The sequence below is a fragment of the Natator depressus genome, chromosome 2, assembly GCF_965152275.1.
Source record: "Natator depressus isolate rNatDep1 chromosome 2, rNatDep2.hap1, whole genome shotgun sequence".
Classification (NCBI taxonomy): domain Eukaryota; kingdom Metazoa; phylum Chordata; order Testudines; family Cheloniidae; genus Natator; species Natator depressus.
Genome location: NC_134235.1, coordinates 60,868,629 through 60,892,906, shown reverse-complemented (window position 1 = coordinate 60,892,906; position 24,278 = coordinate 60,868,629). Strand labels below are relative to the sequence as shown.

The 24,278-nt window shown below is 41.5% G+C and overlaps 1 long non-coding RNA gene across 3 annotated transcripts in view; it reads right to left on the bottom strand.

Annotated features, from left to right (window-relative positions):
- Positions 1-24,037, bottom strand: part of LOC141981391 (uncharacterized) — a 140,668-nt gene extending 116,631 nt beyond the window's left edge. For all 3 annotated transcript variants that reach the window (XR_012637757.1, XR_012637756.1, XR_012637758.1), the window contains exon 1: positions 23,846-24,037. This is a non-coding gene — a long non-coding RNA (uncharacterized LOC141981391). The remainder of the gene's footprint in view (positions 1-23,845) is intronic.
- Positions 24,038-24,278: the final 241 nt, after the last annotated feature.

Genomic DNA, 24,278 nt, shown 5'->3' with positions numbered 1-24,278 from the left:
ATTCAATGACTTTTTTGCCTTGGTCTTCCCCGACAAGATCAGCTCCCAGACTGCTGCACTGGGCAGCACAGTATGGGGAGGAAGTGAGCAGCCCTCGATGGTAAAAGAACAGGACTACTTAGAAAAGCTGGACATGTACAAGTCCATGGGGCCGGATCTAATGTATCGGAGCATGCTGAGCAAGGAGATGGCTGATTTTATTGCAGAGCCATTGGCCATTATCTTTGAAAACTCGTGGCAATTAGGGGAGGTCCCGGACAATTGGAAAAAGGAAATTATAGTGCCCATCTTTATAAAAGGGAAGAAGGAGAATCTGGGGAACTACAAACTGGTCAGCCTCACCTCAGTCCCTGGAAAAATCATGGAGCAAGTCCTCAAGGAACCCATTTTGAAGCACTTGGAGGAGAGGAAGGTGATCAGGAACAGTCAACATGGATTCACCAAGGGCAAGTCATGTCAGACCAATCTGATTGCTTTCTATGATGAGATAACTGACTCTGTGGCTATGGGAAAAGTGGTGGAAGTGATATATCTTGACTTTAGCAAATCTTTTGATACGGTCTCCCACAGTATTCTTGCCAGCAAGTTAAAAAAGTATGGATTGGATGAATAGACTATAAGGTGGATAGAAAGCTGACTAGATTGTCAGGCTCAACAGGTAGTGATCAATAGCTTGATGTCGAGTTGGCAGCCAGTATCAAGCAGAGTGCCCCAGGAGTTGGTCCTGGGGCCGGTTCTGTTCAACATCTTCATTAATGATCTGGATGATGGAATGGACTGCAAGTTCATGGATGACAATAAGCAAGTTCGTGGATGACACTAAGCTGGCGGGAGAGGAAGATACGCTGGAGGGTAGGGATAGGATCCAGAGTGACCTAGATAAATTGGAGGATTGGGCCAAAATGAATCTGATGAGGTTCAAGAAGGTCAAGTGCAGAATCCTGCACTTAATACGGAAGAATCCCATGCACTGCTGCAGGCTGGGGACCGACTGGCTAAGCAGCAGTTCTGCAGAAAAGGACCTGGGGATTACAATGGACGAGAAGCTGGATATGAGTCACCAGTGTACCCTTGTTGCCAAGAAGGCTAACAGCATATTGGGCTGCATTAGTAGGAGCATTGCCAGCAGATTGAGGGAAGTGATTACTCCCCTCTAATCGGCACTGGTGAGGCCACATTCGGAGTATTGTGTCCAGTTTTGGGCCCCCCACTACAGAAAGGATGTGGAAAAATTGGAGAGAGTCCAGTGGAGGACAAAAAATTATTAGAGGGCTGGGGCACATAATTTATGAGGCAAGGCTGCAGGAACTGGGCTTATTTAGTCTGCAGAAGAGAAGAGTGAGGGGGCATTTGATAGCAGCCTTCAACTACCTGAAGGGGGGTTCCAAAGAGAGTGGAGCTAGGCTGTTCTCAGTGGTGGCAGATGACAGAACCAGGAGTAATGGTCTGATGTTGCAGTGGGGGAGGTCTAGGTTGGATATTAGGAAAAACTATTTCACTAAGAGGGTGGTGAAGCAATGGAATGGGTTACCTAGGGAGATGGTGGAATCTCCATCCTTAGAGGTTTTTAAGGCCCGGCTTGACAAAGCCCTGCTTGGGATGATTTAGTCGGGGTTGGTCTTTCTTTGAGCAGGGGGTTGAACTAGATGACCTCCTGATGTCTCTTCCAACCCAAATCTTCTATGATTCTGTGATAGAGGTACCATGCCAGGGTGATAAAGGTTGTAGAACATCTTATATATAAATGGACTCGAAACCTTTTAAAGCAGTTTCTCTCTCCCCGACAAACGAATCCTTTCATCTCAATGGGATTTTACTTGCTATTAGATATGAAAATTACTCCATGCTTCCTGACATGGGGTTTTCAGTTTTTCAAACCAGTCCATCTATAACTCAGGATACAGTGGGGAGTGCTGGCTTATTACTGTCACTCTCAAATGATTAATCTGTGCTGCTCAAACCAACTGTGTAGGAAAACCCGTCAAAACAGAGATGAATCCACGAAGGTTAAATTCTGATAAATAGAACAAGAAGAGCTGGGGGTCTCTGTAATTGTGTGCATTAACTATATCATGCTGGAAGCAGGAAATTCCCAGGCTGATGTTCTAAATTCAGAATGCAATAGTGCTAAAATGAGCTTGTTCCAGAACTCCTATCTATGGTTTCAATCAATCCATAATTTTCAGGTTTCTTGCTAGTGTGTGTGTCGGGGGGGAGGGTATTTTAAATATGTTATCTCATGTCATGAGTTTAATATAAAATCTACTATATCTTTGTTGGGGGGGGGGAACCCTCCAATTTTCCCCCTTTAGTTTCCAGAGGGTTTATTTGGTGTAGAGGGCCAGATCAGTCTTTGAAACAGATTTTTAAACTTACTAGCTGTATCACACAAATCGATGTTTTAGTACAAAAAAATAACTACCATAGATTATTACTATATTTCAGCAGCACCTGGTATCATGTAAAAACAAAGTATTAAACTTGTGTAGCATAGACTGCTCCTCTATTTTTGTTTCAAAGAGCACAGACTAGTCCATTAAATCCTTCTTTGGCAGAAGTGGGCCCGGGTGACCAAAACATCAAGGCCTACCTTGCAAATCGCCTGACACTTTTTCTTCACAGGATTAAGCATTTGCTGTGGAGTAGAAGAAATGGTGTGGAAAACTATCCACATCTATGGGAGGATATTTATTTATACCACAGAGTAACAATTATGCAGAATTGCTTAATGGCAAATAATGAAGAGTAAACAGGGATGAAAATAAGAACAGGGAAACAAGCTGAATGTCAGGAAAAGCTTTGACAGTGAGATTTGTTAACCTTTGGCATAGTCTCTCAGAGGAAGCGGTTGAAGTTCCATTATTTAAGACACTTCAAACGAGATTGAACAAATGCTAGTAAATATAATATAGGAAGCACCCTTGCACTGGCAGGGAGATGGGCTAGATGAACCAATACTGCTTTTCTTTTCCACCTTTGATTTCTATGATTCTGTGACTGGAGAGGATGGTTGTGGGTGGAGGTGAGGCAAGGAGAAAAGACAATTCCTGGTGGGGCAGGAGATCTGAACTTGGGAGCCAGGTGGCAACTGCTCAACCAGAGAACGTATACAGGTCTCTTATTTAAATTCCTACTCCAAGTCAGCTATGTCTTCTCATGTCATGTTGTTTTCTCTGGCTGGTAGTCAGATTGTCTTTGTTTTGTCTGTCACTGTCAGTTGATGTGGAAAACATTGGGGTTGTCTGGCCCAGAAATAAGTAGGAAGTCTCATCCTATTTCTTGCCTGAAGATCTGAAGTGTTCATTTTTAGGAGTATTTAGTAATAAAATTCCAGAGCTTGTGAACTAGAAATACGGTACAAAAGTCTAGCAAATCTCTTAATCTCACTGACTCCTCAAAGAGATGCTAGAAGGAGAGATCATTCTGCAGAATAAAAAAAATATGCAGTTCATGGACCATGTTGAATTGAAACAGAAAATTCTCAAAACACCACAAAAAGAAGGACACTTTTCAGAACCTCTTGCAATCTCAGATACAAAATTAGAAAGCCAAATAACCTTAATGTGAAAAAGAGTTAGAAAGGGGTGCAAGGGACATCCCGGTACTGAGACAGGAACAAGTAAACCTGTTCATAAAAACCTCCAACAATGGGGATTCCATAACCTCCCGTAGAAGCCTATTCCAGAGCTTAATTACCCTAATAGTTGGAAAGTTTTTCCTAACATCTAACCTAAATCTCCATTGCAGCAGAGTAAGCTCATGACTTCTTGTCCTACCCACAGTAAATATGGAGAACAATTGATCACAGTCCTTCCTATAATAGCCCTTAACATATCTGAAGACTGTTATCAGGTGTCCCCTCAGTCTTCTTTTCTCAAGACTAAACATGCCCTGTTTTTAACCTTTTCTCCTAGATCAGGTTTTCTAAACCTATTATTATTTTTGTTGCTCTCCTCTGGACTCTTTCCAGTTTATCCACATCTTTCTTAAAGTGTGGTGCCCAGCACTGGATGCAGTAATCCAGCTGAGGCCTCACCAGTGCCAAGCAGGAGAGTTACGTCCTGTGTCTTGTATATGACACTCCTGTTAATATGTCTGTCGTGGGGCTGATACACCCATCATCCTTTGGGGGGCAGGGGTGGGGGAGTTCTGGCCCTACAGTTGTGTTTATAGGGCTGCCCCCGGCCTCAGGGCTGTGTGGCCTTAGTCCGATGACCCTTGTGATCAGGGCAGTACGGCGTGATGGCCGGAGTCAATGATACAGCCCCTGTTATCAGGGCAGTTTGGCCCAGTGGCCAGAGTCAGTAATACAGCCCTTGTTCTCAGGACAGCGCGGACCAATGGCCAGAGTCAATGCTACAGCCCCTACTGTCGGGGCAGTGCGGCCCAATGGCCCGAGTCAATGGTATGGCCCTTGCTCTCAGGGCAGTGCAGCCTAGCAGCCAGAGTCCATAATCCTGGTGAATGGGGCCATGACCCCCAGTGGGTAGTGGCCAGGATAGGGGGACCCGGGACCGCCTTCTCCACGAGGTCCCAATCCAGGGCCCTATCGGTGGTGGGGTTGACCGACACCAGCTCGGCAGGGCTCCAACCAAAACACGCAAAGACTTGCTCCGGTTCTGTAACTGTTTCCCCACAAAACCTCCCTGGGTTACTTCCTACCCAAGTCTCTGGGATTGTCCGTCTCTGGGATTCTCCAGTCTCACCATGGTCTGCGCCGCCCCAAGCCAGTGTGTCGGGGTCCATCTCCAACTGGCTGGTCTCTGCGTCTTGGAATGCAGGAGGTCCTCCCTCAGGAGCTAGTGATTCACTGACTTCCCTGCCGGCAGTCAGCCCAGACTGAGCTGCTCTGCTGGCTTTTGTACCCTGCTTCCAGCTGGAGCATGCCCAGCAGCGCCGGGGGTGTGTAGCCTCCTCGGCTAAGAGAGAAGGGTTAACACCTGCTGTACCAGTGGGGGACTGATATACCAGTCACAATGTCCCAGAATGATATTAGCCTTTTTTGCAACTGCACCACATTGCTGACTCACATTCAATTTGTGATCCACTGTAGTCCCCAGATCCTTTTCAGCAGTACTACTGCCTAGCCAGTTCACAATTTTGTAGTTGTACATTTGGTTTTTCCTTCTTAAGTGTAGTACTTTCTACTTGTCTTTATTGAAATTCATCTTGTTAAATTCAGACCAATTTTTCAAGGTCATTTTGAATTCTAGTCCTGTCTTCCAAAATGTTTGGTGTCATCTGCAAATTTTATAAGCATACTCTCTACTCCATCATCAAAATCATTAATGAAAATATTTTGTAGCACCAGACTCTGGACAGATCCATGCAGGACCCCACTGAATACGCCATCCTAGTCTGACAGCAAATCATTGATAACTACTCTTTGAATATGATCTTTCAATCAGTAATGCACCCACCTTATAGTAATTTCATCTAGGCCACATTTCCCTAGTTTGCTTAGGAGAACATCATGTGGGACAGTCAGAATCCTTACTAAAAATCAAGATATATCATATTTACTGCTTCCCCTCCATCTACTAGGCCCAAAATGCTGTCAAAGAAGGAAATTAGGTTGGTTTGGCATGATTTGTTCTTGACAAATCTATTCTATCTATTGTTATAATCCTATTATCCTCTACATGCTTACAAACTGATTATATAATAATTTGTTCCAGCATCTTTCCAAGTATAGAAGTTAGCAGACTGGTCTAGAATTTCCTGGGTCCTCTTTGTTCCCTCTTTTAAAGATAGGTACTGTGTTTGCCCTTTCCCAGTCCTCTGGGACCTCACACACCATCCATGAGTTCTTGAAGATGATTGCTAAGGATTCCTAGATTACTTCTGCTATTTCTTTAAGTACCCTAGAATGAATTTCATCAGGCCCTGATGACTTGAATACATTTAACGTATTTGCGTATTCTTTTACCCTTTCTTTTCCTATTTTGACTTGTGTTCTTTCCCTGCAAGGGGATATTATTAATTCTGTTGAGTATCGGGTCACTATTAGCCTTTTCAGTCAAGACTGAAGAAAAATAGGCATTAAACAACTCAGCCTTCTTGATGCCTTCAGTTATAAGCTCTTTTTCCCTACTAAGTAGAACACCTACACTTCCCTTTGTCATTCTCTTACTACTAATGTACTTAAAGCACCTCCTCTTTTTACCTTTTATGTCCCTGTTAAATGTAACTCCTCTTGTGCCTTAACCTTTCTGATTTTGTCCCTACGTATTTGTGCTCTTCTTTTGTAATTGTCCTTAACAATTTGTCCATGGTTCCATTTTTTTTGTAGAATTCCTTTTTGATTTCCAGGTCATTAAAGAGCTCCTGATGGAGCCATATTGGCCTCTTACTATTTTCCCTATGTTTCCTTCACATCAGGATAGTTTGCAGTTGTGCCTTTAATAGTCTCCTTGAGAAACTACTGCTCTCCAGAAATCCTTTATCTCTTAGATTTTCTTCCCATGGGACCTTACCTACCAGTTCTCCAAGGTTTGTTTCAGTTTGCTTTTTTGAAGTCCACTGTCCTTATTCTGCTGCTCTCATTCCTTCCTTTCCTTAGAAACCTATTTCATGACCACTTTCACCCAACTGCCTCCCATTTTCAGATTCACAACCAATTCCTCCCTGATGGTCAGAATCAAGTCTAAAATAGTTGTTAGCCTCAGCTTGCAACAGGTGAAGTTGGGTAATTGTGTGGCGAGAGTTATCAGCTTTGATGCTTTACATATATAAACTATTTTTGATTGATTTGGCTTTTGTGCTTGAAAATAGCCACGCAAGATCTTGGGGGGGTGGGAGAGAGAGAGGGCTGAATATTTGTCATTTTCTGTCATCCATTTTTTAACTCAATAAAAGAAATATATTGACCTTGTCTGAGATTTATTTTCTATTTGCAATTCCTCCTCTTGTTCAGGAGAGGAGGAACTTCCTGAAAGCTGACCAGCTCACAAGTGAAGTAATTCATATGTACATAGCATACATCAAGTGACACTGGATGAGCTTCTAATGTTTGTTCATCAGTAAATTACTCAACTCAGTGCCTAAAAGCTAGTTTAGGACAGTAATGATAACATGCTAACCTAAGTCAATATTTCTAATGCTTTGTCAGACAAGGGACTAGTCAGAAGTCTCTCATCCAACAGTTTCTAGTTTATATAACAAACTAAAACTATCAAGTGACAGTTAAAGATGCATTGGGACTCATCTTGAAAGCAAGAAAAGAAAAAATCTCCAGCATTCCTTGTCACCATGACATCACCTACCATCCTCCTAATGAGACACTCCAGCATTCAGTAAGGCATTCACTTCTGTCTCCAAGAGATAGTCAAAAGCAACTCTCATGTACAACCTTAAAGTGTGTATTACTATCACACCGTCCATTCATTTGGAAAGTTATTCTAGCTTAACATCAGTGTGGTCACTATTAAGGTTTTGTGAGTTGGGTGAAACTAGCAGAATAGAAATTACAAAAAGCATTTCAAATTGATCCTCCTACTCAAAGAAGTGTTGGCAGAAATTTTTTCACTCCAGCTAAAATGACAAATTTGACAATATTAATCACACTGTTGCTAGAGAGCTACTCTAAGAAACACCTGTGTGTAAATAGTGGATTTTCTATAACTTGAAGTCTTTAAATTATGATCTGAGGACTTCACTAACTCAGCCAGATTATGGGTCTGTTACAGGAGTGGCGGAGTGAGGTTCTATGGCCAGCAATGTGCAGGAGGTCAGACTAGATGATGCTGGTGGTCCCTTCTGGCCTTAAAGTCTAAAGTGTGAAAGTCATTATGTTGGATTGCCTTAAGGGTAGGAATTCTGACTCCCAGATCAAGGGTTGTATCACCACCAATGTTCCCTCTAGTTTTTGACAGGCCATGTGCACAAAAAATTTCTTCTGTGCAAATTGTTGTGCTTCTGTGCAAATTTTTGTGCACGCGGTGTTTCGCCGTGTGCACGGGGTTTAGGATCTGTGTGCGTGTGCACACGCGCACAGCTTAGAGGGAACAGTGATCACCACTGAGCATAAAGAGCAACAACCTTTATTCAGACTCTGAGCTAAATTAAGCTTGACTTCCCAAAAGTTGAGAGTTTCATTAAATTTTAAATAAATGTAATGTTTTTTTCAGATTAATTTAAGATTAATTTGCATTCAGGCATTTGTGGAGCTTTAGCAGTATCTTCTCTTTCTGTCATTTCCATCATCTTACAGACAGTAGAAAGGTGAAAATGTATAGTTAAGATTTGCTGTGATAAAGTAAGTTAGGAAGATTTAATTACAGTAAGTCATTACATTTCTTGCCCTTGCAAGCATGAAAAGAAGTAACATAAATTTGTCAATGATTAGAGTTGTGAAATATTAGGAAATCCTATATAAATGTAGTGTGTACTTTTGAGTGGCATAGCAAATCAGATTACTAGTATTAATGCTACAGTACTATATGTGCTGATAAGTGGGAGACTTAGGGCACGTCTACACTGGCAAAGTTACAGCGCCGGCAGTTACAGCGCCGCGCAGAGAGCACAGAAGGAAAACCGCTGTTGTGTGTTCACACAGACAGCTGCATGCACAATAGCGTGTTCACACTTGCAGCACTTGCAGCGGTATTCGGAGCGGTGCACTCTGGGCAGCTATCCCACAGACCACCTCTTTCTCTTTTGCTGTTAAGGCTTGTGGGAAGGCGGAGGGGGGGGTCGCAGGGCATCCTGGGTCCAGTCCCAATGCCCCATGATGCATTGCTTTGCATCCCAGCAATCCCTGTGCTTCCATCCGCATTTGGCACCATCTTTCAACAGTTTGTGTACTGCACGCCCTGCCTTGCCTCTTTCAGGCTGCAGGTATGGATCCCGAACTGCTGACCAGTATGCTGCTTGCTCTGACCAACACGGCATGAGTGACAGTGGAGTTATTCCTTAAACTACAAAGGCAAGAGGAGTGCAACATTGATCTCTCCATGCATAGTAGCTACGACACAAGATTGCTTGTGGCATTGGGGAAGAGATAGTTCAGTGGTTTGAGCATTGGCCTGCTAAACCCAGGGTTGTGAGTTCAGTCCTTGAGGGGGCCATTTAGGGATCTGGGTCAAACATTGGGGATTGGTCTTGCTTTGAGCAGGGGGTTGCACAAGATGATCTCCTGAGGTCCCTTCCAACCCTGATATTCTATGATTCACGGAGGTGTTGACCACAGCGGAACGCTGCTTTTGGGCTCGGGAAACAAGCACTGAGTGGTAGGATCACATTGTGATGCGCGTCTGGGATGACGAGCAGTGGCTGCAGAACTTTCGCAGGAGGAAAGCCACATTCATAGGACTGTGTGATGAGCTCACCCTAGCCCTGCAGCGCAAGGACACGAGAATGAGAGCTGCCCTGTTTCTGGAGAAGCGCGTGGTGATTGCACTGTGGAAGCTGGCTACTCCAGACTGCTATCGATGAGTCGCTAACCAGTTCAGAGCGGGAAAGTCGACCATTGGAGTCGTGTTGATGGAAGCGTGCAGGGCCATTCATCGCATCCTGCTCCGAAAGACCGTGACTCTGGGCAACGTGCGTGACATTGTGGATGGCTTTGCACAAATGGGTTTCCCTACTTGCGGAGCGGCAATAGATGGCGATTCCAATTCTGGCACCAGATCACCTAGCCACCCAGTACATTAATCGAAAGGCGTATTTCTCAATGGTTCTCCAAGCGCTGGTGGATCACCGTGGGCATTTCACAGACATTAACGCAGGTCGGGAAAGGTGCATGACACACGCATCTTTTGGAACAGTGGCCTGTTCAAGAAGTTGCAAGCCAGGACTTTCTTCCCGGACCAGAAGATCACCATAGGGGAAGTCAAAATGCCCATTGTGATCCTGGGAGACCCTGCCTACCCCTTAATGCCGTGGCTTATGAAGCCATACACGGGGCACCTTGACAGCAGCAAGAAGCAGTTCAACAACAGGCTGAGCAAGTGCAGAATGACTGTTGAGTGTGCTTTTGGCCGTTTAAAAGCCCACTGGCGATGCCTGTATGGGAAGCTGGACCTTGCCGATGACAATATTCCCAGGCTTATAGCCACGTGCTGTACTCCCGATAATAGTTGTGAAGGGAAGGGTGACAGCTAACATCAGGGCCGGACTGAAGAGGCTTAGCACCTGGAGGCTGAGTTTGAACAGCCAAAGACCAGGGCTATTAGAGGGGCACAGAGCAGGGCCATAAGGATCAGGGATGCCTTGAGGCAGCAATTTGAAGCTGAAAGCCACTAATATTTGTTGCTATGCTTGGGACTGCAGTGTTTGTAATACTAGGAGGTGATTGGTGCACATGATGCAAGAAGGGGGCTTGACATTATTGTATGTTGCTTTGCAGTGCTCTTTTTGCTTTCACTTATAGAGTAAAGATTGCTTTCAAAGAAACACAAATCTTTTATTAAAAGACAACAACCGGAGGAGAGAGTCAAATGAAAACATTCATCAGCAGGGACGGGGAGGAGGGAACGGATGGTCCCGGGACGGCTACCACCCTGACCCCTATGAAGCTTGCCTGTGTGCAGCAATGGTCTCACCCCCTTGCCCCGTGATGGCAAAATGGTGCAGGAAAGATGTGATTTGCCTCTTTAAGAAGAGCACCCTTACTTAATAAGCCAACCGAGCTGTTCTGCTTGTGACAAAAACTAACTGACCTACGTCACTGACTATAGGAAAAAAATTTCCTTGACTGGGGATTGGGGAAAAAGAGAACAAGAAAAATACATATCTAGCGCCTGGAGTACTGCTGCACCTGCTACAAAATAGTCTACTAAGAATGACAACTCATGCTAAATCATTTAGATCATCCTACCCAATGTGCTCTCTCATAACTCTCAAAATAAAACACTGTCAATCTGAGTAATAGAAAAAGCAAATATGGAAATCATACCACAATATTTACAAATGTAAAACAATCAACAAACTATTAGAATGGGCCTGTTGACTTGAGCAAATGGAATGTAGAAGAACAGCTGTTAGCTTTATCCTACCCATAAAGAAAAACCTTTGTGAGTCACTTAGGGCTTTATGAATTATCAGCTTTTTCTCATCACTGGTACAAATAAAATTCCTCAATCCCATCCATTCTTTAACACATATTTAAATCATACATGCATGTACAGGCAAGGCCTATGGTACGCTAACTACCCTCTACAGAGAAATAAAAGGAGAAATTGACTAAACTATTTTCAAAATAGTTTATAGCCATTAAGTGATTTAGCTTTCACCAATAGGCAGAATGAACAAGAGTTTTGGGAGACTTTTCAGCTTCCATATAAAATGTAAAGAAGCCCAGTGAGAGCACAAATGAAGTTCCACAGACTGACACCAGGAAACATTCTTACTCAAGTTTTCTGAAACAAAGGTCTTGTGCTAGGTGTGGCTCTGTGGAATAGTTCAACTTTAGATCAGTGCAGTAACCTCCATGTATTCACCACTGTAGCCAATGATTTTCGTTTATTATCCATTTATTCTGTGATGCTATGATTAATCATGTTATATACATTCGTTGTACGTCAATTCTAGTTAATTTGTAGAATTACAAAAGTAGAAGATTGGTCGGTATTTAGAGGAACCAAATATTAAACATAAGTAAGACAAGCTAAACGCAAGAACCTGTAGGCTGAGGCCTGCAAGACTTTAGCTTAGCTATTTTATGCCTTGGAAATGAGAAATGCTGACATAAATTAATGACCGAGAAATAACCCGAAAGATTATGGGAAAAGAGGTACCAACTGGTAATATTGCAAAAGTCTAGCTTGGAAATTAAATTTTAAATTATAAAATGCTGTAACAGCAAATATCATCTGCAACATGTGTCTTAACCACAGGATAAAGGTGTCAGAGTAGCAGCCGTGTTAGTCTGTGTCCGCAAAAAGAACAGGAGTACTTGTGACACCTTAGAGAAGAACAAATTTATTTGAGCATAAGCTTTCGTGAGCTACAGCTCACTTCATCGGATGCATTCAGTGGAAAATAGAGTGGGGAGATTTTATATACACAGAGAACATGAAACAATGGGTGTTACCATACACACTGTAAGGAGAGTGATCAGGTAAGGTGAGTTATTATCAGCAGGAGAGGAAAAAAAAAAAACCTTTTGTAGTGATAATCAACGTGGGCCATTTCCAGTACCTGACAAGAACGTGTGAGGAACAGTGTGTGTGTGTGGGTGGGGGAAATAAACATGGGGAAATAGTTTTACTTTGCGTAATGACACATCCACTCCCAGTCTTTATTCAAGCCTAATGTAATGGTGTCCAGTTTGCAAATTAATTCCAATTCAGCAGTCTCTCGTTTGAGTCTGTTTTTGAAGTTTTTTTGTTGAAGAATTGCAACTTTTAGGTCTGAAATCGAGTGACCAGACAGATTGAAGTGTTCTCCGACTGGTTTTTGAATATTATAATTCTTGACGTCTGATTTGTGTCCATTTATTCTTTTACGTAGAGACTGTCCGGTTTGGCCAATGTACATAGCAAAGGGGCATTGCTGGCACATGATGGCATATATCACATTGGTAGATGTGCAGGTAAACGAGCCTCTGATAGTGTGGCTGATGTGATTAGGCCCTATGATGGTGTCCCCTGAATAGATATGTGGACACAAAAGGTTGTTTGGTTTTTTTTGTTATTTTTTTCCCCTCTCCTGCTGATAATAGCTCACCTTACCTGATCACTCTCATTACAGTATGTATGGTAACACCCATTGTTTCATGTTCTCTGTGTATATAAAATCTCCCCACTGTATTTTCCACTGCATGCATCTGATGAAGTGAGCTGTAGCTCACGAAAGCTTATGCTCCAATAAATTTGTTAGTCTCTAAGGTGCCACAAGTTCTCCTGTTCTTTTTGAGGATAAAGGTGGTATGTCAATATTAATGAGAACCTACATAGCATGTGGAATTCAGGATCCCTTGTGGTTCTATGGGACACAGACCAATAAGAAAGAGAAGGTTGACACTTTCATGTACATGTGCAGAATGTAGGTATAGACCGAATCACAGTATAAAAAAGGGTGCCCAGAGCAGGGAAATTCCAGCAGAAACCACCCCCATATTGATGATCAGTCCATGATCAACAGACTAACACCATCTAGGAGGATGGCAGTATGGCTACTTATAACTGATACATGGATATATTTAGGAATTGTTTATGCTGTGACATTTATAACTTTGTTGGTAACTTTTATAAAACTGCTAAAAAGATAGTGGACCTTGTTCTTGTGATTGCATGGGTTACTTGCCTTGTATGTGTTCCTAAGGGCTCTAGAACCAGAACAAACAGAGATAACTCTATTGAACTTGAGACTGTGTCTGCCAGAGCCTAACTCACTGTAGTGTAATCAACATTAAATAAAAGGCTACACCACTCGACATATGTCTGTATACAATGAACAGTATTATAGAAATGCATAATAAAAATAGTTACAGAATCATCTCACAATTGGTAATAATTCTTTCTGCTCAGGACCGGCTATTCCTGGAATAATAGAGAAGTTCCTTATCAAGTCAGATGTTTGTGGAAGTTTACATAGAGCCTATATGGACAGTATGATTCATTAGTGTTCCATCACTGGGGCGGTTTGTGAATTTGGGGAAAAAAGACTCTCACTGAGACAAAGAGAGACACATTTTAGTTCCTCTATGGCTTGTACTTTTCTAGAAAAAAATTAGTTTGTTCTCAGGATAAGCCATTGGTTTCACTACTCCGACTGCGTTGAATATACTGTTTGCATGAACAGTCAAATAATCCTGAGCATGCTGTGTAGTAAAATAGAATATATTAAAATTGCTCCGTAATTTCAATAGCCACAGGCACTTAGGGCAACAACGTTAGACTAGGAAGATGCATTTAACAAAGCACTTCTGTATTCCAGAGGGTAAAAGGAAGCCAAGGTTTCTGCCAAAAAGCTTTTGTTGCATGACCTTCATTAGCACAATGAAGACCAACCACTGGCATAGATGATGACCTGCCCCTACATTTTGAGAGTGCTGGGATCTGGCCCAGCAACTCTCTGTGGGATTTCCGTAGCTCAGTCACTGGAGTGTGCTTTAAATATTTAGGAAGAAGTTTTCCAGAGGAAGCTCGGGGAAACCAAATAGACTCACCAAGAAGCTCTTGGAAGACAAAAACCTTGCAAGAAACTGCAGGGCAGAAAAGAACCCCAATCTAAAAACAATATATATGATCTTCAACAAGTTTAAAAAAAAAAGGATGCCTAATTAACATGCTTTAGAGCATAAAGTAAGCTGCTGCAGGAATCAGGAGGGAACTTTTTCATCTTCCATAGACAGCCAGTTGAATTATGAGAGGGAGTTCTTTCTTCCTCTAAGGCATCACTTTTTGGCCATTGCCAGAGGCTACATGTCACAATGGATAGATCAAATGGCCTTGTCTGATCAGGCACAATCTATTTTTTTATCCAACTGAGATCATTCCCAAGGCCCAATATCAACATATAGGATTGTTTTTATTCTGGAGCTGGAGCCATTTGTGGGGAACAGAACAAGCACTAGTATAAATGTTATCCAAGAAGAAAATGGATGCAGGTAGCATCAATACACACATTACACAAAGGGTTAAATTTGAATAAGGTGCTGATACTAGAGTTTAAAAGCATACAGAATGAGTAGTTGGTCAGTTAATAGCAGTGAGAACACAGATTTCTTCAAGCAGGGAAGACATACTGTGCCTAATATTACTCATGCATTGTAATGATTCTGTGTGTCCTTATTCCTGTAGCAATCATGGCCTTAAACAGACCAAGTCACTGCAGGTCTTTCTAGTTCCCTAGTCTTCATTGTGCCTGGTATTAGGTAAAGAGAATGAGTGGGTCATCTCAGAGCATGACAGAGATCTCTTTCTGGAGACTGTTCAGCTAACATATTAGAGGAACTGGGAAGGACTCCTAAAAGATTTCAATTTAATAGAGCCATATTGCTGAATGGCACGTTCCAGACAGACAGCATTTCCATGGGCTAGTACAAAAGTAGACTGCATGCTGTCACTAAGCAACAGCACATGCCAACTTAACTTGAATGAAATCCAATAGAATCAGTAGAAACCAAAGGGCTGAAGAGCAGAAAGGCTCACACCCAGAATACCAACTTATGGCATCTTTCCTCCACTTGACAATCATTTTTTAACATTATAGGAGTGAGTTTGATTGGAATGGACTCTGCATGAGTAACAGCAATTTTGCCAATTCTCCTTAATCCCACTTCATTGCACTGATTGGTAAAGGTAACATATTAATTATAGGATTTGTTCGTGAATTGTGAATTCAGCAAGAAAGAACACATTGCTGTACAAAATGTTCCACTCACACCAACATGTACCCACCCACTTATTTTCTTCCCATTTGAATATTATTTTCCAGGTGTCTCCCAGTATTGCCTCTTTTTAAATATATTTGCAGATCATTGCTGTTGAAGGCCTCATGATAAAACCATGGTTTTAAATGGACACTGGTCAAATATTAAAACTGACTTTGAGAATAAAAGCACTGAGTTTATTTGTTTTTGTGATGCTATGCTGCTTGCAAGCATTCAGAATGATCACACACTTGGGAGAATCCTCATGAAACTCAAGAGTTCCTTGAATTTTAACATAAATTGTCCAAATATCCATACTGTGTGTTATTCACTATTAATCTGTTATCTTCTAGCTGTAATAGTTTCAGTCATCCTATCAGGGAGAAGAAACAAAACCATGCGACTTCAGTGATTGATCCCACACGAATGGCAAATAGTTTAAGTGAACAAGCTGGTCCGCTCTATTCATAGAATCAAAGATGATTAGGGTTAGAAGAGACCTCAGGAGGTCACCTAGTCCAACCCACTGTGGCATCCAATGCAAAGTTTGTCCTGTCAGGTGTCTTTGGAAGGCTCAGCACTGAGCATTGTTGTTATAGTAAGGTTATAGTAAGGTTATAGGTTATAATTTCATGTATGTAGTTATGAGGCTGAAAATGTATCCTCATGGCTTAAAATAAGCCCAGGCAAAAACTCTCCAAGAGCTGAGAGGCAGTTCACACCTCATCAGGGCATATAGGGGACAAACCCAGCCCAGCCTCACAGGAACAAAGGATGCTGGCCTAGGCAGCAACAAAAAAATCTGTTGGACTCTCGAGAGAGTCAGCCCCCTTCCTTTGGTCAGTTTGGAACTGCGATAGGGTAATGCTCATCTGACTCTGAATGCGGGGGCAAAGCCAAGAGAGAAGAAAGGACATGATAAAAGGGAGAGACATTTGCCATGCTCTCTCTCTCTCTTCCACCTACAACTTCAGACACCATACCAAGCGACTGAAGTGCTGATCAAAGGGGAGAGCCTGGCTGAAGAGCAACCAGCCGGCCTGTGGTAAGAAGCATCTAAGTTTGTAAAGGAATTGAAAGTGTTAAGAGCAGCTTAGAATACGTTTTGCTTTTATTTCATTTGACCAAATCTGACTTATAATCACTTAAAATTTATCTTTGTAGTTAATAAATCTGTTTGTTTATTCTACCTGAAGCAGTACGTTTGGTTTGAAGTGTGTCAGAGACTCCTCTTGGAGCCTTTAAACCACGATTTGAGGACTTCAATAGCTCAGACATAGGTGAGAGGTTTTTCGCAGGAGTAGGTGGGTCAGATTCTGTGGCCTGCGTTGTGCAGGAGGTCAGACTAGATGATCATAATGGTTCCTTCTGATCTAAATGTCCATGAATCTATGAATCCTCTTGGGATAACAAGCCTGGTACATATCAATTTCTTTGTTAAATTGATGAACTCTCATAAGCTTGCAGCATCCAGAAGGCATAACTGGACCCTGCAAGACAGAGGTTCCTAAGGTTGTGTCTGGGACCAGAGATATTGGCTATTGTCCTTCGGTTGCATAATCTAAGGAGCAGCTTACATGCCAGAGGCTGTGTGTGAACGGCCCAGGAGTGGGGGTTCTCACAGCAGAGCAGGGTAAGGCTGGTTCCCAGAGTCAAGGATTGGAGTGGCCTAGCAGATCACAGGTCCAGACAACACCAGAGGGGAATGTCATAACCCCCCTTCAGGAAGTTGAAGGCTGCTATCAAATCCCCCCTCACGTCTCTCTTCTGCAGACTAAATAAGCCCAGTTCCAAATAAATACAGTCACAGATATCAGAAAAACAGAAAAAAGGGGATAAGCAGACAATGACTATTATTCACAATTACTAATTCAGCCAGCTCTAGTTCTAACCATTTCCCTTTGGTAAGGGCAATATTGAAAAAGCTTGATTAATATATTCCTCCTGGGATGTACACATCACCCCCGAAAGGCCACGAGCTCACAAGTGGTTTAGTGCCTTCAAGTGCTGTGGCAATTGTTGATGCTCAGCCTCATCCGACAGGACCAGACCCTTATAAAGCAGCACAGTCAATGACAGTACATTCAAACCAGTGCAGTTAAGGAAGTCCACTAAAAACCTTGCATTTCAGAATTTTCAAACTAAGTGATAAGTGTTTGCCTTGGACTGGACCATGAATTGCCAGGTCCTACAACATGGCACGAAACAGTTTTACTGTTTAAAAATCTGGGGTCATTATACCCAAATCCCCAAATATGGCTGTGACATTTGGAATTAGAGGCAGTGAGAGTCTGTTTGAGACTCATCAAAATGAGTGGGTTTACTCCAGAAAATGCACCCCAAGCATTGAACTGATTTTTACTAGGCAACGGATCTGCTTGCTGAGTGTACTGACCAGAGATCACTAGCAATCTTAGGCAGACACATATTACCCTCCACTCAGTTATGGGGAAGGGTGCTCAGCAGTATTTTAACAGCCATAATAATTGAGAGAATAGAAGACCCTCCACTACTATGTTGGACAGTACAAGTGAAAAGTAAAATTTAACATCTTCCCAAAGACCACACTGAGGGGGTGCTAGAGAACGCCTACTTCTCCCCCTAGTAATCCTGATCACTGTAAAAAGTAAGAAGAAAGGACTCAAAAGCGTACAGTCAAATAGGGACTTGACTCTGAATCCCAGTCTGCCCAGTGTGACAGGTAGTTCATTTGAGTTCTCAGGTTCCATTCCTGTGCACATCCCTCATCCAAACAATATGACGCCATCAAAGAAGAATCAAGGTGATGCAGTTAGAAGTAGCCCTTGTGATCTATTGTTTCAATCTGTGTTTTGAAAAAATGCTTAAACTTGCAAATTTCCCACTAGAAACTTCCAAAATGAGTACAGCACTTACACCAGCATGCAGATTTGAATGACAGATGGTAACAATGGCAAAGATAAAATATGGTAGAAAGATTTAAAAAATGGTACATGTAACAAAAAACAGCTACTGTTGACTAGAATAGCTTTTTTGGACCATCATACTATAATAATTTTATATATGCAACATCTTTATGGTTAGATGGCTCAATACACTGTGTACAACTTAATGAAAACAGAATAAAAAGCCTAATAAGACACACGCACACACATATATATATTTGTGTGTGTGTGTGTGTATACACACACATACATACACACACACCTCCACCCCCATTTCAGTCTGTTATGAAATTAGAATACCACAATAAGCCTTTACACAAATCTAAATTCTTATTCACTTCACAACTCAGTTACCTTTTTAACTACATTTAAAAGCCAATAGGAAATGTAAAGACAATATGACAGACGTAATTACAGTCTTATATAAAACATTAATGGGCACACCTGGAAGGTGTGTACAGCACCTTGAAAGAGAAACACAGCAATTTATAGAATCCCAGGCACTAAATCGTAAATTAAATGCCCAATCCTGAAATCCCTACTCACAAAAGTAATCCCACTGAGATACATTTAAACAAATGTAAATGACAAATTTACAGCTAGACATTCCATTAGCCAGCTGGACTGGTCTTGTTAGTAAGGCTAGTTGCATGAGTAAGGGCTGAGGGACCAAGCCCTGAAAATTATTACATTCAGATTTAATACTGACACAATTCCTTATTTCACCCTGGGTTTGGCAACTTTCCCGAATGGGGAAAGTTACCAACAGAATGGCAGTGAGCTAAGGGCAGAGTGGCAGCCTTATTTCTGAATTCACTGTTTTTTGTCAGCTTTTGTTACAATATTCAGATTATTTAAATGTAGTGGGGTTTTGTCTTTGAAACAGACAGACCATTGACACTGTATGACATGGGTGACTGGGGGAGATTTTGCATGTCAGAATATATTTGCAGCTTGACTATTCTATCTATGGATAGATCTGTTTTTAAAAGCTCTAGTTTAAGCCTGGTCCTGAAGGCCATTTCTTTGAGTCTGAAGAATGAGTTTGGGTTTTTTTGTTTTTTTTTTCAAAAACAGCTTTTACCACCAACTTACAAACATGAAGATGTTGTCAGAATTTGATTGATGTTAGTTTATGGATTTCCTTTTGAAGTTGTACAGAATTACCAACTAATGAGTTGATTTCTTTAATGGTTCTTTTATAGTTGGGAGCAGCTGGATGAGAATCAGCCACAAAGGGATCTTTATTTTGTTCATCGTTAATTCTGACTTCAACAGATGAAGTCTGTCTACCATTGTCACCTTCACAGTTTGCTTTTGTGTTATATGAAGCTCATATCCTCAATTAACAGACTGATTAGCAAGTTCTTTAATTCTTCAAGTAGCTTTTTCCATTATTGCCACTACATCAACTCCAACGAGCCGACTATAAAGTATACTGGTTTTCTGCCTGCTATAACAAGATTGACAGTGCTAGTGTCAGTGAGCACAACAGTGGACTTCTATGGACCTATGGACAGATATGATTAGCAAAACATCTGAACCAGGAAGGCAAGAGTAGAAGGCTAAATCATATTTAAAAATAATTTCAGAGCATAGTTAATATTTAATATTGTTTGACCTAGCATCAATTTTCTATATTCAATTGTATTACTAAAAAGGTTTCTTTGGTTTTGCTTATTTTGTCCAAAATCTGAAGTTCTTGCATAAATAGAGGGGGGAGAGTAACATGATATTTCAGTGGAAATGTGTAGTTTAATATGCTATGAACAAATATGTTCACAGAGGAGATGAGCTCAAATCAGAATACTAGATATCCCAACATTCCTGAATTTGCTCTGAACTTCGCCACTCATGCTAATCTCCAGTTCACAATAAGTGTATGTCAGATCATTACCCGTTTCTCTTCTGTATCCTTCAATTTGCAAGCAGTGTTCTGTAAACTCAGAACAAGTGAAGGTCAGTTGGTGATGGGAACCTCACAAGGTTTGGAGGGCTGGTTCAGATAAGCTTGAGTTGTTAAGATCAGAAGCTTGGATGTTGATTGGAATTTGTTTGATCTAGATCTGAAGATGGAAACTATACCTAAAATAGCCTCTTGTGGTTCTAGCCAAATAGGAAATACAAAAATATCCTGTCTTGCATTATGTGGGTATGACTGCTTCTGATTTCAGACAAAACCAGGAAGCATGTGTGCATATGAAGATAGTTCAGATTTTTTACCAAGTTATTTCAAACCTTTAAAAAAAAAAACCAGGGGTTAGAGTCTGCTTAGTTTAGTTTTGTTTTTTCCCCAAACACAGATATGAAATGAACCATCCAGCGTTGTTCAGATATACCAGAAAGGAGGTTATATACCAGTTTGCACACTAATCACCCATAGCTAAATGTAAGACCTTCTTTTTTTTATTAGATTACCTTTCTAAAACAACCTTTAAGAAGAGCTATGAACCTCTTCCCCACCCTCACCTTTCTGAAAACTGTTTCCAGTTTGCCAGGCTGAAGGATCACTTTGTGACATCATGTCACATCTAGTTGCATTGTTAAGTCATGTTCCCATAACACAATGTGAATGACCCCTGCTACCTTAGTGTCTGAAAGTTCAAATGCATAAAACTTTATTTCCAATTCAGTGAAACTGATCTTTGCCTTCACACTGGTAGATGGAATAAGCTATGGAGGTATGTTTCTAGACCGAACCCTGCATGCTTCAGAGGATGCTGAATTCCTTAGAAAAACTTGAAATGACAAGTATTTCTTTAAAAAGGTGGTGAAAAGCAATCATGGTTTTTCAGGAAAATGCTAACACTTATCTTAGTGCTTCTAAAGGTGATATAATGCTTTGCACTTCTATAGCACTATCTACCCAGGTGGGATCCCATAATACTTTACAGATATTAGTGAATTTAGTTCTGTGACACCTTCATGAGGCAGGTAGATATTACTATCCTCACTATAAAGATAGAGCAGCGAGCCACAGAAAGGTTAAGGGCCTAATTCAAAAGTCAATGGAAAGAGTCTCGTTGATCCAGGGGGCTTTGGACCAGTTGCTAAGTGACTTGTTTAAGGTCGCACAAAGGATTTGTGCCAGAGCCTGAAACAGAACCCACATCTCCTGTGCTGTGCCTTAACCACAGGCCAGCCATCTGCCCGAAAACACAGTAAGCGTTGAAAAAAAAAAAGGGGGGCACCCTTGTCCCTGTCACTCATCAAATCAATAAACAGATACCATGCAGAGTCTAGACATCATCACCAGGCTTCTGTCATTGATTAGCTGCATCACATACATGTCAGCACAGTAGGGCACAGATCTTCTCAACACATAGGTTTTGCAATGAACGATATCAGAAAGCTGTACTGCCAGTAAATTAGATCTAGGTGGCCTTGGCGCCAAATCCTCAACCCAGGATGCAGACTGAGCAGCCCAGCTGCGTGCTGTGTTTCTTTGTGAGTGCAGGAAGCCTTCCCCACTCAAACTTGTGGAGTAGCTGCTCCAAGGTTGCTATACAGCAACTTCATCAATACCCTCTCTCCCAATGCACACTGAGCTAGAGTGGCCAGTGGATCTGCATAGTTGGCGATCCAACCCATCCTCACTTCTTCTCAGCCTGTCCCTCCTCACTCCCCAGAAAATACCTGCATGATGCAGTCCAAGGAACTCTCCTAGAACAGGGCTGTATGATAGGAAAGGAGGATGCAGACTCCATATGGAAGGCCTCCAAACTTTGTCCTCTTTTCTACAGCAATAGGTCATTACTTTCTCTGGTGCACAACTCTCCATACAAACAGCTTAAGGAGTGGGATTTGGCCCTTGGACTTAAAGCTACACAAATAAATTTGAACCTGGGTATTCAGAACACTTTTTAACACTGGGTATTTAGAACACTAACGTCTACACTATCCGCCGGATCGGCAGGTCGTGATCGATCTATCGGGGATTGATTTATCATGTCTAGTGTAGATGCAATAAATCAATCCCTGATCGCTCTGCTGTCGACTCCTGTACTCCACGGCGGTGTGAGGCGGAAGTGGAGTCAACAGGGGAGCAGTGGCAGTCGACCCCGTGCCGTGAGGATGCGAGGTAAGTCGACCTAAGATACATCGACTTCAGCTACGCTATTCTAGTAGCTGAAGTTGCGTATCTTAGGTCGACCCGCGCCCCCCTCAGAGTAGACCTAAGATTCATGAATCAATCATTCATGAATCAAGTTTCTTTGTCCAATAGAGACAGATCATCTTCTTTCCTTCATTCTTCAACAGAAGTTTGCGCTCACCTGCATATACATTTACAAGAAGAGAGTCCATAACAGTGAACAATACCAGATATATTACATCAAAACTGTATGTGACACATTTTGCACACAAAAAGTAATTGCCTGCTTATGAGACATAAATCCCTCAGAATAAACCTCACTCCCCTACTGATGCATCTCTTCAACCTTTGGATATATGTATAAAGCTCATTTTATAAACATTTTAGTTAAAATAATAGTATATTAGTAACCTTCGTCTATTTAAAGCAAACTAAAAAAATTACTACAAAAGCCAGCTTCTTTGTAGTTATACACCAAAACTCTAGTGTGCATTTCATTCACCAAAATCCTGTACTGAGTCCAAAAGGTACAGTTAAAGCAACACATTTCCCTGAAATGGTAATGAAGTGCAGCCAAAATAGAGATAATTATTTTAATTAATGGTAATGATTTTAACGGTTGAACATTTTAACTAATTAATTATGATTGATTGCTTGTTACTAATCAAGGAATGTGATTCAAAGTTCTAATTGAAAAACTGAGCGCAGTGGGTACTAAAGTGAGTATGATATACGTCTGCTGAGAGTAAAGGCATTTCCTTTTGATATGAAACATTTTTAACTAAAATTCTTTCTCAATGTTTGAGATAGCCACAAAGTAATGTATGTTAGCTTTATTTGACCTTAGATTTTTTTCACCCATAGAAATATGAATTTTAAAATAAATGGATGACCAACTCCCATGAAAACTGAACATTATTTCTGGCCAGTTCTAAAATCTGCTTAATCCTTGAATGCTATGTTTACTGCTAAGATGGCATGGGTCTTTCTTCGAATTATAAGCAATGGAGGAGCATGCTGTACAATAGCTTTTCCTTATATAAATAATTGAAGTTCTCCAAAATTAGGCTGTGCTAAAGATCCCAGTGATTCAATCAATGAGTTAAAAAGTTCTTGTGATCTTTTTTTTAACATTCAATAAAGTGATCAGTCAACAACATACTAGCTCTAACTACGCTTGTCATTTCTGAAAATTCCTCACCACTGCACTACCACCATCATGGATCACTGCTAGCCTTTCTTCCACTGACTCATGAACCTTAGCTCAAAAATTCCAACAATAGCACTTCCCGTGTTGCTAACTGCAACCGTGACAGAATTCCCAGAGTACTCAATGTAGCAAATAGATACTTATCAGCTCAGATCGGAAAACAACAACACTTGGTACCATGTGGCACTTCTTGTAGAAGCATCTCAAAGAACTTCACAAATATTAATCCTTATAACACTCCTGTACGATAGCTCAGTATAGTCCTACAGATAGGGAAAGGGACAGGTCAAGTGACTTACCCAAGCTGCACAGATGGAAATAGAAACTTTCAGATCCCTGCTCTACACCGTGGACCTTGCACTCTCCCAGGTAAACTTGGGAGATTTGATTTTAAAGAATCACCCAAAAGTTTAAGCATTCGAACTATCTCAAACTCTTCGTTCTGGAAAAAACAGATAAAAAGCTCAGACTCTCTTGTGAGATATCCTGTACTCCTTGCTCCCAGCCAGAAGTACCATGGAAACAGCCTTTCTGACAGTGTTTTGGCACTTACGCTTTCTGTCTTGGCTGAAAACAGAAGAGCACAGTCATGCAAAAGAGCTAAATAGTCAAATTTGGGGTCAGGCTGTCTTTTGGGTAAAGGAGCTCGGGTGGTAGGAAGAAAGGGAGTTTACCTAAGTCAGTTCCCCTATACCAAATCCTAAACATTTCCTTTTACCTGCTACAAAGAAG